Source organism: Cetorhinus maximus, chromosome 31 (genome assembly GCF_964194155.1).
Source record: "Cetorhinus maximus chromosome 31, sCetMax3.hap1.1, whole genome shotgun sequence".
NCBI classification, from domain to species: domain Eukaryota; kingdom Metazoa; phylum Chordata; class Chondrichthyes; order Lamniformes; family Cetorhinidae; genus Cetorhinus; species Cetorhinus maximus.
The window spans coordinates 17,777,671-17,793,138 of record NC_135909.1 but is presented as its reverse complement, the minus strand read 5'-3'; the positions used below and the strand labels follow the sequence as shown (position 1 = coordinate 17,793,138).

The following is a 15,468-nucleotide window of genomic DNA, read 5'->3' as shown; positions in this document are numbered from 1 at the left end:
GGGGAAGGTCAGGGGGTATAGTGAATACACGGCCGGGGCTGGGATTGGAAGATGGGGTGGGGACGGAGGGACAGGCAGGGGTGGAGGGTCCTAGATGGGTGTTGGTGTCGATGAACATGGTGAGAGTTATTGCAAAACAGTCTATCAATCAGACACAAAATGCCAAAGATATAGTGTGTTTCGCGGTGCTATAAATGCTGACTGTAATTTACAGAAATGTGTGATGGTGCTATAGTGGTGAACATAGCTGCCTTCCAAGCAGTTGACCCGGGTTCGATTCCCGGCCATCGCAGCAGCGGCGTATTTTTTAGCCTTACCCGTGGTCAGACCACAATTCCGGACGCGTGGAGTTAATCTCTGTGGTTTCCAAAATGAGAAAAAGAGCAATAGAAAGTTTGGGGAGATTTCCAACAAGAAAATCAATGACTAACGAAATAAAATAATTCTAACGTTTTCATCACGCACGTTTTTCGATCGTAAAACTCGAGTCTTGGATGGAAAGATGCATCACCTCCTCCCTCTCGTATATTTCCGATATGTGGATGATACGTTTGCTATATTTAAATCCGCAGCTGCATGTAACAATTTCCTTACATGTCTTTATGGGCTCCATCCTGCGCTCAAATTCACCTATGAAATGGAGCAGTCAAAATAACTCCCCTCCCTTGACACACTAGTTGAGAAATCTTCCAGAGGATTCTCTAGCAGGTTTACCGCAAGCCGACCTTCACTGGTCAATATACGCGTTGGGATTCTTACAGTCCCACGCTCTGTAAGATTGGTCTTATCGGCAACCTTGTAAACAGGGCCCGAGCCATTTGCTCACCGTGCAAGCTTGATGCTGAAACCGGGCTCATCAAAGGCATCCTGCAGGGTAATGGCTACCCTGCTCAGATCATTTCGCGCTGTGTATCACACAAGCTCATGACCGGGCCTAAGACCGTCACTTTCCACCCTAAAGTATATTCTCTATCAGTATAAATTGTTATCTTCTCCTTATATTGGTTTTCTTGCGAGTGTCCTGTTGACTGCAGAAGGAAAAGCTTTGACATGTCTCTTTTTTTCAGCCATTCATAAATACATTGGCTCTTGTTTTCAATTTGAAAACCCGTTTCAGCTCTGCCAGTTTGGTTCAGTCAATCTCCGGCCCATTTTCTCATTGGTATTTGAAAGCTGGTGAAATAGGCTGCTCTCTGATTGGTTACAAAAGCCACCCAATGAGATTCCGAACACATTGACCATTCAGAAGTGGCCGACTGCATTCCCCAGAAGATCGGGGAAGGGTGAGTGCGGGAGGAATTCTTCATTCGTGGTGTCAGTGTGTGTAGGATTGTAGAAAGACCGGCTGTAGAGCCCAGGACAAAGCCAAAGTCAAGTCTCGCTCCTCCCGGGCTGAACTGCAGCTCCCCGCGGGCCGAGTTCACAGGCTCCTGAGAAAGAGCAGCTATGCTGAGCGTGTGGCTGCTGGAGCGCTCCGCTCTTCCGATTGTAACATGCCCGGCCGCTTTCAGGGGACAGGATCAGAAATCAGCCGTTTCTCTCTGTCCCGATGAAGCCTGTGTGAAGGAGTCGGTTGGTAACCTATGTTATTGCGTTTCCAGTGAGCTGAGATTGGCTCTGTTTTAAATCGCTGCTTTGTTACCGCCGGTTACAGATAAGAGATTGACAAATTTAATCTGTTCCTAAAATACCGCCAGGATTCTGTGACGCAAAATGCAATATTACAGCTCCGAAAGTGTGAGATTAAAATTGACTGGAAATTAAGGCGTTCGGCTATTATCTTTTCCCCCCTCAAATTGGCGGGTTTTTAGAGTTTATCAGCCAATAAAATATAAACCAATCGGCACTTCCAATTCCTGTTACCTGGCTCTCCGATTGGTAGAAGATTTGGATTAAGAATGGACTGACCAATCAGAGCTTGAGCCTGACTAAAGTTTCTCAAAACATTCACAATGATTATTTATGGAGGTCAAACTGAAGGAATCTGTATCTTCCACCTCACCTGTACTTGAGTCCTAAAATAGACTTTTTTCCAACAGGCAAATAATTGACGGAACCAGAATAAATATGGTGTTTCCTCCAGCCAAGCTAGAATGAAGATTCCCGCCAGCTCCTCCCACACAGTCCGTACATTATCACTGACAGAGCGCAGAGACACAGACAGGACATCAATTTCACAGTCTCAGACAGCAGAAATAGTTCCAGAGTCACACTTTCCATCCATCAATCAAACAGTGCAGGAGAGATAGACGTTGTTCCCATGTTACCTCGACTCAGTACCATAGACGGGTAGTCCACATTCTCACCCACGATCCAGTTTGCACCAGGCCAATCCCATAATATTACATCCTCAGCTACAAACTAAATGTCCAATAAAACTGATGCATGTTTCCAGTTTCAAGCTTACAGGCTTAACCTTAATAATGTACACTGAGATTCATGTTAAGCACCGGTCCAATATTTGCACACATCATTAGTTTATAAATTGCAGTATTAATTCCCACAGGTTGTCCTGACACATACGTTAGATGCAAATCCAAACCTCAAGTGCATTATCAGTTTGAGATATTCTGAAAGTAAGTATAACCTGAGATCCAAACTCAGATTCTATTTAAAACTCACCCTGATTATGAAACTGAGATACAATATTAATTTGATGAGTATGGATTGCGCTATAAACTACATGCTAATTCTCAATCCTCACACAGTGTCAAATTAAAGATACTTTACCAATTCAGGACTGAGCTCCATTTTGCATTTGTGTGGAAATTCTGACTCAGAATCAGACACAATTGCCACATATCGAATCGTTTCGTACAAACTGGAGTTACACTGGCGGACCACTCCAGGATCAGATTGAAGGATACATTATCTTTCACAATTGTGTTCACAGTGACAAAGATTTAATACTCAGCCAAAGCTGACACACATTGTTTGCTTTACACCTACCATATCAGTGGCCTTTTTTTCTGCTGGAAATGTATGTGGAATGAATCCAAACTTATAATTAGTCCCAGAGACTGAAGGTTATATAATGAATCCCACACTCACACAGAAGCAGAGAATAATTCTCAGGCACATTTTCAGTGCCAGATGCTGAAAGATAGAGGCTGTTCACTGCACTCACTCACAATAGCTGAATCTGAGTGATACTAACGAAATATGACACACCAATTGTACCACTGAGAGATTTAGAAAGAGTCCAAGCATCACATAGAGTAACAGATGCTGACGGATACAAATGGAAGACCACACACTAACACACACACTGTAAATTCTACTTTCACATTCACTACCAATGATTGAAAAACACCAATTGAACCGCACAATTGTTTATAATACCAAAGTTTGACAGAAGTGATACAGAATGAATCTCATGCTCACTAACGGAACCAAGTGATGAAAGAAACATATGATTCCCTCACTTACTTTACAATATCACAGATGCAGAGTGTTATTGACAGATCTGTATTGAATCTGACGCTCAGACGTTACGAGAGTCTGACATGTATGTAACAGATACAGAGTGGATACTACACTCAAAGTCCTGACTTGGAAATATATCGCTGTTCCTTCACTGTCACTGGGTCAAAATCCTGGAACTCCCTTCTGAATACTACTGAGTATGTACCTACACCACATGCACTGCAGTGGTTCAAGAGGGTAGCTCACCACCACCTTCTCAGGGGCAACTAAGGATGGACAATAACTGCTGGCCCAGCCAGCGAACCCAACATCCCACGAATTAATAAAAAAAAGGGCACCAAAGACTTCAGATTCAGAATAATTTCCACGTTCACATACAGAAGTACTGATTGATAGAGTTAAACACACACATACACACACACACCTTTAAGAGATTCAGAATGAGTCCCAAACGCATTTGCATTACCAGAAAGTGACTGAGAACAAAACACTTGCACACCTGCAGTTCTACTGGCCGGCTCAAAAAGTGTCCAGACACTCATACAATACTCAGAAAATGCAATATGCAGTCTGACTATGACACAGGTATATTGTACCAGAGAATGAGAGACACAGAATTACTCCAACACTAACTTTCAGCACCAGATGCTGACTGATAGAGCAAAACCCTTCCACATACAGTTCCACTGACAGTTTCAGAATGTAACCCACCTCTCTCAGTATCAGAAAATACTGATACAGATAGGAATGGAATATAACACAAATATACTGTCCAAGAGAGTGACTGTTACAGAATGAATCCAAACATATTGGTAGTTCCAATGACAATGTCTCCACACTCACATACAGTAACCAAGACTGACAGCTTCAGAATGTCTTTCAGTTTCACACAGTACCAGTGAGTGACATAGACATTGAATCCCACGTTCACAAAATGGGCCAGAAAAGGGCAGTGAAGAATGTATCTCACTCTCAAATACAAAACAGCGGTCTGACGGTTTCAGCACAACATTATAACTTCTGCTTGGTAAAACAAAATATTATGAAATGTCATCTCCACCGTTAGTAATTCCAAAACCTCCCTTCGCCGTCCAATAAAATGTGAACGGTTCTTGTCTGTTCTGTCGCTCTCTGAGTGTGCTGACATCTACTGGCCAGAGCTGAGAAGTGCAACAGAGCTGAACTTTTTTTTAAATTCAATGGATATGAGATTCGCTGGCTCGGCCATCATATTTATACAACCGGGAACACGTTTGTACTGCAGGGAAGCATTTTACACAACAACAAAGAACATTTCTCAACACCAGAGAACACAATTCCACAGCAGGAAATATATTCTAAACATGTGAAACACTTTAACACCATAATGGAACAGTTGACATTAAAGACAAAGCAGCAGAGTGGCGCAGCGGAAGCGTGCTGGGCCCATAACCCAGAGGTCGATGGATCGAAACCATCCTCTGCTATTTACATTCTTATTAATGCCCAAAGGGAACATTTTCTGTTGCCCACAATCATGTCTGTTATTTCATCAGTTTCTTCTTTCCAGTGCAAAAATTAATGGATTCAAGCTGTAAATGCTGCAAACACATCCCAGCCAATGCTTTCCCCTTTCCCTCAGCCCATCCCTCCCAAAGAACCTCCTATTCACTATCTCTGTATGATTACCTGAATAGAAAAAAAAATCTTCTTGGATGGAAACAATATCGTCAAGGTCATATTTTTAAAAGTTAATTCACGGGATGTCGGCTTCGCTGGCTGGGCCGGAATTTTTTGCCCATCCCGAGTTGCCCTTGAGAAGGTGGCGGTGGGCTGATTTCTTGAATCTTGCGTTCCGTGTGGTGTAGGTACACCCACAGTGCTGTTAGGAAGGAAGTTCCAGGATTTTGACCCAGCGACAGTGAAGGAACGGCGATATATTTACAAGTCAGGATGATGAGTGACTCGAAGGGGAACTTAGCCGCAGGTTTTCCGAACTATAGGACACCCTGCAGTAATTCGTCATCTTTATTTGAACAGCAGCGTCCTCCCTGTGACATGAACCACCGAGAAGGACAAAACTCTCAGTATAGCGGAGACAGCATCGCACCAAATACACAGTTCATCATTATCTGGACAGAAATTGTCATTCCTTCTTAATCACTGGTTTAATTTATGGAATACCGTCCCCATTATTAATAACATTAACCATAAGAATAAGTAACCATAATTATCATAAAAAATTCATTCCTTCGGGTTTGCATTAGGTACAAATTACATTAAATTATTATTATTTGAGTGCCTCTGATTGTTTCGTGTCTTGTTTTACCTGTTAATAGCTGATTGGAATTTAACGTGCTCAGATTACCACTCATTCCGTCCTTATTGGCCTTACTTGAGGTGATAACCAGCATGTATGTGACCTTTCTGCTCAAACTGAATGTCTGTCTCTAACATATTGCGGTCCCTCATTGCCAGATGCTCATTCACTACCATATTGTTAAGTCATACTAAATTCCAGTGAGTCTAGATCCAACCTGATCAACCCTTCCTCATTAGAAAACCCCCTCAGTCAAGGGAATATCCCAGTCACCTTTCTCGGGAAATGTCTTCAATGCAAGTATGTCCATCCTTCAGTAATCAGACCAAATCAGCACCCATTATTCTAGGTGTGGTCTCGCCAATGCCCTGAACAGTTGCAGCAAGGCTTCTCCGCTTTTCTATTCCAGTCCCCTTGCAATTAAGAACAACATTCCGCATGCCCCCCTAAGTATTTGATGCACCTGCATGCTAACTTTTTTTCAATGATTCTTTTGCAGCGTCACCCATTTCCATCTGTACTGCAGCATTCTGCAATGTCATCTAAACATTTTTTGTAATTCTTGTACAAGGATCCCTCTGTACCACAGGATTCTGCAGTCTCTCTCCATCTCAGTAATATTCCTCTCTCCTATGCTTCTTGCAGAAGTGGGCAACCTGACATTTTACTACATTGTACTACATCTGCCATTTTATCCCCACTTACTTGAACATCTACATATCTATGCAAACTCTCTGTATCCACCTTACAACTTGCTTTGATTCCTATTTCTGCATCATCAACAATTTTTGCTACCATGCAGTGGGTACCATCATCCAAATTATTAACATCGATCGTAAATGGTAGAGGCCTTAACACTGAACTCTGTATCTGTCCACTAGTTATAGTTTGCCAACCTGAAAATGACCCATTTATCCTGACTCTCTCTTTCCTGTTAGTTAGCCCGTTCTCAATCCATGCTAATATATGAACCCTAACAACATATACTCTTTTCTTGTGTAGTGACATTTTATGTGGCACCTTATAGAATGTCTTTTGGAATACAACTGGCTCCCCGTTATTATCCCTGCTGCTTACATTCTGAAGGAACTCTAAAACAATAATCTAACAAGATTTCCCTGTCTATATCCCCTTCTTAGACTTTTTGAATTACCCTCACCATTTGCCTTCCCTCCTAGTTTTGTGTCATCCGCAAACTTGGCCATAGTACATTAATTTCCCTCATCCAAGCCATTATATATATATATGTGTGTGTGTGTGTGTGTGTATGTATATAAATATATTTATATATATATATGTATATATATATATAATTAATATATTATGTATTGTCTGGAATTCGTGTGGCATGAATGTTTCTTCCACTTGTCTCCTCAGCTTGGCTATTGTCCAGGTCTTTCTGAATTTGGCCATGAACTGCTTCAGTATCCGAGGAGTCGTGAATGGTGTCGAACCTTGTGCAATCATCAGGTTTCTGACCTTATTTTGGAAGGATGGTCATTGATGAAGCAGCTGAAGATTGTTGGCCCGAGGACACTCCCCTGAGGAACTCCTGCAATGATGTCCTGGAGCTGAGATGATTGACCTCCAGCAACCACAAACATCTTCCTCTGTCGTAGGTATGACTCCAAGCAGCAGAGAGTTTTCCCCATGATTCCCATTGACTCCAGTTATTACACTCGCACTTACTGTTATACTTACCCTGATTGATTTTTAAAAATAATTCTCATCTCCTAGTTTCAATCAATGTCCTAATTTAGAAAGAGAAAAACAGAGAAATCGGCACAAACTAACCAGTTACCTCCTTTCCTGTGAGTTAAAGCATTGAATATTTTGAACTTGGCCGGTTTGCTACAGCCCCTTCCTCTCAGCCCTTTATCTCTCGCCACTCTCACTCTTCTCTCCATCTCTCTCCCTCGTGGCTGCTCCCGAGCAGCTCTGCTGCTCTTCTTTCTCCACCCTCCGGTCTCACTCAGCTCTCACTCTCGGCTCCTCCGGCATAGTCCCAAGTTTCTCACTGTTTAGGAAATTCCTGGATCTTCTTTTTGTTCAAGGTAGATGACCTCACTCTTTCCAATGTTGACCACCACCGGCCACAGTTTTATTCACTCACTGAATCTGTCAATGACCCTTTGAAACTTGCTGCTCCCATATACGCTACTAACCATGTCACCTAACCTAGTGTTATCAGCAAACTTGAATATAGGCTGGAAGTTATTAAAATTTACAATAAAACAGAAAATGCTGTAAAAGCTCAGCAGCCCTGGCAGCATCTGTGTAGAGAGAAACAGAGTTAACGTTTGAGTCCGTATGACTCTTCTTCAGAGCTCGCCACTACTTTACCCTTTTTGTCCCTTATTCAAATTTGTATCCATGCTGTCGCTGCCCCTTTAATCCCAGCTGCTGGAATTTTACCAACAGGTTCATTATGTGGGACTCTTTTAATCCCTTTGGAAGTCCAGACACACATCATCATCCTCGCTTCCCTGGGCAATCTTCTCTGACACGTCACCAAAGAGCTTTATTAAGTATTTCAGTGCTGGTTTTCTGTTAACCAATCTGTGCTGGTTATCCTTTATCAACTCATGTTCTACCGAGTGACATTTAATTTTGTTCTGGATTATTGTCTTTAAACGTTTCCCCACCACCAGCATGAGACTAACTGCTCTGTAGTTACTGGGTTTATCCCTCTCCATTTTAAACACGGATGTAACATGAACAATCTGCAGTTGTTTGGCTTCACTCCCATATCCAAGGAGGATTGAAAGATTGTGGCTCGAGTTTCCGCTATTTCCACCCTTCATTCCCTCAGTAATCCAAGGTGTATCCGATGTGGATCGAGCAGCTTTTCTACTGTGAGCGGTGCCAGCCTTGTGATAGCTTCCACTTCATCTATTTTCATCCTATCCAATTTCCCCACCAATGACATTAGCAGCATCCGCTTGTTTTGTGATGACAGGTTTAGTGCAAAGTTTACGAGGCAAATACCAGGGATGGGCCGGTTGTCTTTCAGGTGAGGTTGAACAGTTTAGGCTTGTATCGCCTGGAGTTCAGGAGAGTAAGAGGCAACTAGATTCAAACCTTTAAGATCCTGACGGTCTTGACAGGGTGAAGGTGGAGAGCATGTTTCCTCTTCTAGCAGAATCTGGAACTAGGGGTCACTGTTTAGAAATAAAGGGTCGCTCATTTCAGACAGAGTTAAGGATTTCTTTTCTATCCGAAGGTCGAGCGTCTTTGGAGCTCTCTTCCTCAAAAGCTGGTGGAAGCAAAGTCTTTGAATATTTCAAAGGTAGAGCTAGATAGATTCTTGATTAACAAGGGGGCGGGGGGATGAACGGTTATTGGGGGGAGGCAGGAATGTGAGGTTGAGGTTACAATCAGATCAGGCAGGGTCTTATTGAATGGCGGAGCAGGTTCGAGGGGCTGAGTGGCCTACTCCTGCTGCTAATTAGTTTGTTTGTATGTTCTCACTTAGTACGTCAGCCATGCCCTCTCCCCGCACAGGATCTCCAAATCAGCCCCACTTTCAGTGACTGCCCTTATGCTGGTAAAAAAATCTTCTGTGTTTTCGGTTGTTACCTGCAAATCTTTTCTCATTCGCTCTCTCTTCTGATCTAATTTCCTTTTTCCATTTCCCCTCTGCACTTTCTGTATTCTGCTTGGTTCTGTAATGTATTATGAATCTGACGATTATCATCAATCTTATTTGGAGAACCCACAGAGCACAGGATGTGTAGGCAACAGCTCTCAGCTGTCCCAACATTTCACTGAAATGAGTTGTCTATTTAATTAAAGTTCTGGTTATTTAGAGAGTTCCACTCCTTCCCTCTTGTACTTTTGTTGCAGTATCTCGGTTAAAATTACACAGCAGCTCCTTCCCCCTCTGCACTTAACCCTCACTTGCAAAAAATTGAAATTTTTAAGCCTGCACTCTGAAATTTACTCTCTCTGTGTTTGAGCTCACAGATCTCTTGAGTTCTTGTTTGTAATTTAATTGTTCCACGTAATTTACCTGAAATTTAGGTTTGATTTTGAATATGAATTCATTTGCATTGTAATTCCAGTTTAATTGAATTCAATATATCAACAAACTGGAAGTTTGCTCCTAGTTTCTATGTTTTCAAAGGAAAATCTAGAAGTGACTTATTTGTTCTGCAATAACGTGCCTCGGTTCAATAAATCCTGTTCGAAACAGAATGCTTTATCCAGACAATACATCTACTTGATGAGCTGATGGTGAACGGAGCTCTCAGCTTTTACTCACTGATCTTCACAAGAGTTGATTCAGTTTTGATGCTGACTTGTTCGCTGGTGTCGATTTACTCAGACTCTTCACCTGATTTCTGTGCTGTCCAATGAAGCTTTCTCAGCAGAGTTCTCAATAATAACTTGACTTTTCCTCATAGGATTTCAAACTTGATGGTTTTTGAACTATTTATCAAATGATTTAGTTTTGTAAATGTCACAGTCGCTCTCATGATCAGGCAGAAAGTTTAACTGCTGTGTTTTCAAGCAGCCGACAGCTTTATTTGAGATGTCATGGAGACAGGATTTTGGGTTTGGATCCAGTCACAAATCTGGCTGTGATGCCTTGTGGCTCCAGCTGTCATGTGACGTGCCAGGGGATGACATCATAATTGCCCCAGTAATGTAGCTGTGGATCGGGCGGTTTTTTAAACTCTTTCACTGGGACTGACTTGGTCACACTCGCCTTTGAAAAACAAAGGTCTTTCTTCAAATCCCAGAACGGAATTTTCTTGTAACAAGGAAGGCTGACACTCCAGTACTAAGGGAGGAGTTGTCCTTCAGAAGAGACGTTAAAACAAAGCACCGTCCAGCCTCTCATTTTATTGTAAGTGACCGGATGGTGCTACAGCAGCAAACACACGAGCAGTGGAGTTATCCCCGTCCCGAGTACTGGCTGATATCTATCCATCAATCAACAGCCCGAAGTATGATCACATTGATGTTTGTGGGAGTTTCCTCTGTGCAAATTAGCTGCCCCTTTCTGACAGAAAGTGTATGTTCCTTTTCCCTTAACCAGTTTCGGTTTTGCTCAATTAGACATGAAATCTGACTTAAAACTCAACTCGGGTGGCACTCAAAATCACAACAAATGAATCATTAATAAAGGATAGAGGGTCTAATTGATCAGAATGTGTGAGGGGCTAATGTTTTCTGTATGAAGAACTGATTTCATTAAGTCACTAACCTCAGTGTCCCAGCTCAATGTCACCCTGAGCAACAACTGGCAGCAGGTTTTTGAAGAGATGATTAAATTGGGCCCTGATGTTGATGAAGGTTCCCCCGCGCTATTGAAAGGAGCGCGGGTAATTCTCCCACTGTCTTGACCAACTTTCCTGACTCAATAACACCACCAGAAACTGCTGCACACAAAGAACTAACTGAAGGATCAAAGTTTAAAGTGGAAAACCAAACCCCTTCCCGGCTTCACACAGGAACACATCGCCCTTCAAAAAACTTTCTTCATCAGATCCAATATCTGATCATTGCGAGACAGGCACCTCCTCCTGCCTGAATTCATTATGTGCAGGAATTGGATTTATTTTGTTTCATCAGCTCATAAAAGTATGCATGAGCCGGGAAACTTTCATGATTTCCTGTGTTTCAATGAGAAATTATCAGCTGAAATTTTTAAAAAGACACAGAAAATGCTTGTATCATGGAGCAGGTTTGTCCATCACTGGATTAATACAAACTCACTTCCCGTCCAATCAGTGAGGGATGTCGACACTGAGAGAATATGAACAGAGAGGGAAACAACTGGATTCTAATTCCGCCCCGCTGAAAAAAATACGACAGAATTGGGTTAACAGACAGACGTTTCAGGATTTAAATTCCCAAATATTGATCAAAGGATTGGCAGCATGTAAAATCTAGGAAATGCAGGTTGGAGAGGATAATTTAATTATCTGCAGTATTTACTCGGGGTTGAGTTGTGTGCGGAATTCTAGTTCAGGACTGGAGACTGTCAATGTTGAGAGAATAATGGCATCAACAAAGGCTAACACCTCGTTTCAGTTCCCTCCAGATTTCGTTTTTTCTTTATGAAGAGGGGGTGGAGGAATTAACTTCATGAGGCAATATGTACACACTGGATCATAATTTGAAAACCTGCTCGGTCCAGGATTATGAAAATCGGAATATACAAACAGAAGTAAAGTATTCTTCCCTCATGCCTGTTCTGCCATTTAATGAACTCATGACTGGTCTGTATTTTAGCTCCGTCTATCCCTCTTTGTTTTGTAATTCTTAAAGTTCTTACCAAACAAAAGCCAACAGTTTCAGTTTGGAAATTGTTGATTGATTCCCAGCTTTAACGCTTGATTGAGGGACAGAATTAATTATTTCCACCACCCTTTGTGTGAAGAAGTTACCCCTGAAAGGCTTCGATCTAATTTGAAGCTTATGTCCCCTTCTTCTGGTCTTCCCCCACCAGAGGTAATAGTTCCTCCCGATCTACCCTGTTAAATCATTTAATCATCATGTATATCTCAGTTAGGTCGCCCCTTAATCTTCGATATTTAAGGCATTACGAGACCAGTCTTTGAAATCCGTCATCATTTGAGTCTGGTATCACTCTGGTGAAATTCAGCTGCTCCCACTCGGAGGCTATCCTTCCTGAAGTGTGTTGTCCGGAACTGAACACAGTGATGTAAATGGGATCTAAACAGAGTTTTATGAAGCTGTAGCATGAGCTCCAATCCTTTGTATTCTACTAGCATTGTTACAGTATTTTTACCTTCCTGTCCACTAGCTTTTAATGATGTCTGTACATAGCTTCCTGCTCCTCCACATTTTCCCACATCTCACCACAAAAATAAACAATCCGCTCTATCCTTCATAGGATTAATTAGACAGCCCATCACTTTAAAGTTCATTTGCTAAAACTTGCTCACTCATTGAACTCATCAAGCAAATTTCAACATAAATGTGTTCCCCATGGATTATGTTATGTTTCTGCTCCATCGTCATTAACTTTTTCCATTGCCTCCTTTCATGAATCCTGTCTGATAATCATTCCAGTATAATTTGGGTGAGGAACTGTAATTGTCAGTCTCAGTTTTGATGAAGTCTGAACAAATCCGTGATCTCCAGTGAGATATTGACAAACAACGGATTTCAGTTCTATTTCATTCAAAATGTAACAAAACAGGAAGCAACAATTAATTAATAATATCCACAAACTAACAACTAGGATTGGATTGGAACCAAATTTATGCAAAACACAATAGATTAGCAATCCAGCACCTTAAACTCTCAGTCACCTGGTCACCTGTCTGAGTTTTAGAACACAGTCTCACACCCTTTTTCCATCCATGAGAAGTTGGTAAGAAGGTTCTGAATGAGCAGCCTGGTGCGCAATGTTGGAAATGCAGTTGAAACTGTAAGTGAAAGGAATTTCTATCACATCAGGTCAGGGACTGTTTGGAATGGACCAATGTGAAACATTTCCTGACAAATTAAATTATGACAATAGAAAAGCTTGAAGAGTGTATGTACTCTTCATTGGTTGTCAAACATTCTGTCAATTGGTAAACCGTATTGTATAAGAAAGAATATATTTGGGATGATTTTAAATACCTAGACTAAATCTCCCCTTAACGTTCCCTGTGATAAGAAGAACACTGGCAGTTTTTTCCCAGTCCATCCACATGTGGTATCCTTCACCGCTCATACCATTCCAGTAAATCTCCACTGTACGCTCTCCAAGGTCTTGCTGTTCTTCCCAAAACTATTCCCTAGCCCTCACCAGGATCTTATAATCATTATTATAATGGCATATGCCTCCAATTCTTAAATCACATCTACCCACATAATTCTTGTTAACTAACATATGATGCATTATAGATGAGGATAGGCTTCCATCAATGTTAATTTCCTTAAAGGCGTCGAAAAATGGATTTTCAATCTCTATTAAAAGAATATTGTGAAATTCAGCAATCAGTCATGGACACCCCGCTTCCTTCATTCCACTTATTGCTATTTTTATTTCTGATGATCCGACTTCTTTATCACAAAGGTTTCCCTCTTCTACTGTAAATCCTCTTCAACAAAAGTGCTCATTTTCTCCATCCACAATTTACAACTGCCTTCTTTTATATTTAACTCTTGTTTAAAAAGAGGTACTGGACGGACTGGCTGAACTTTATGTTGGTAAGTCGCAAGGACTTAATGGGATGCAGCTGACGATGCTGAGAGATGTAATAGTGGAAACTGTGAAGTTCCTGGCCAGACCCTTCAGAATTCTATTTGTTTTTGTAATGGACAGCAACAAACCACTTATTTATCCCAGGACACAATATTGAGTTAATGTGAATCGGTGCTGAGCAGGTTCTAACGTCCCGCGTCTCCAATTCTTTTTTACTTCAATGACCGGTCCTTGATGTAAGCTTTTTGCTTCACAACTCTTGTTTATTACGGGAAACAAAGATGAAATGAATTTAATCGGTGCAGAGCAGATTCCAACGCCCGACATGTCAGTTTTGATGTAAGTTTTTTCCTCTAAAAATGAGACCCCACCTCCTGGGAACACAGCAGCAATACTTCCAGGATCTGATTTACAACCTTGAAACTCAGTGAAAGGCTTTCACCCTCCCCTCGGGCTCTGACCGCCGCTCTACCCCCAACATTCCGCTTGGATAAGCAGACAAAACAACTTCCTTCCCAGCAATCCCCCAGCACAGACTGGATAATGTCCCAAGCTCGTATCCCGCTAATCTCACATTGCTCCACTGACTTACAGCAGGTATGATCAGCAAGTTTGCAAATGACAAGCAAATTGGTGGGGTGGTAAACAGCGCGGAGGGAAGCTTTAGACCACAGGATAACACAGGTGGGCTGGCCAGATGGGCAGAACACTGGTAAGTGGAACCTAATCCTGAAAAGTGTGATGTGAAGCATTTTTTGAGGACTAACAAGGCAAGGGATCACACGATGTTTGACAGGACTTTATGAAGCACAAAGGATCAGAGGGACCTTGTTGTGCATTTCCAATATCTTTGAAGGCAGTAGGACAGGTCGATGAGGTGGTTAAGAAGGCAGATGGGTTACTTGCCTTTATTAGTCGAGGCATTGACGATACGAGCAGAGAGGTTATGTTGGAACTGTATAAAATGCTAGTTAAGCCACAGCTGGAGTACAGTGCGCAGTTCTGCTCGCCATAATATAGGAAGGATGTGATTGCACCAGAAAGGGTGCAGAGGAGACTCACCAGGATGTTGCTTAGGCTGGAGCCTTTCAGCTATGAAGAAAGAGTGGATCGGATAGGGTTGTTTTCCTGAGAGCAGAGGAGGCTGAGGGGGCGACCTGGTTGGGGTGCACAAAGTTATGAGGGGCAAAGATTGGGCAGTTAGGAGGAAGTTCTTCCTTTCTTTGAGAGATCAATAGCCAGGGGGCATATATTTAAGGTATGGGACAAGTGGTACAGAGGCGATTTGAGGATTTTTGTTTCATCCAGAGTGTGGAGGGCATCTGGAACTCACTGCCTAAAAGGATGGTAGAGGCGGGAACCCTCACGGCATTTGAGAAGCACTTAGATGAACACTTGAAACGACGTAGCATACAGGACAAAAACAAAATACTGTGGATGCTGGAAATCCGAAAGGAAACCAAAAATACCTGGAAAAACTCAGCAGGTCTGATAGCATCAGCAGAGATGAATAGAGTGGACGTTTCGAGTCCGAATGACTCTTCAACAGAACTAAGTAAATAGAGAAATG

The 15,468-nt window shown here is 42.0% G+C and overlaps 2 non-coding genes across 2 annotated transcripts; both read left to right on the top strand.

Moving 5' to 3' along the window:
* The first annotated feature begins 220 nt into the window (after positions 1 to 220).
* Positions 221 to 292, top strand: trnag-ucc (transfer RNA glycine (anticodon UCC)). Its single transcript has one exon. It is a non-coding gene; the product is annotated as a tRNA-Gly (tRNA).
* A 4,528-nt stretch (positions 293 to 4,820) lies between these two features.
* Positions 4,821 to 4,892, top strand: trnam-cau (transfer RNA methionine (anticodon CAU)). Its single transcript has one exon. It is a non-coding gene; the product is annotated as a tRNA-Met (tRNA).
* Positions 4,893 to 15,468: the final 10,576 nt, after the last annotated feature.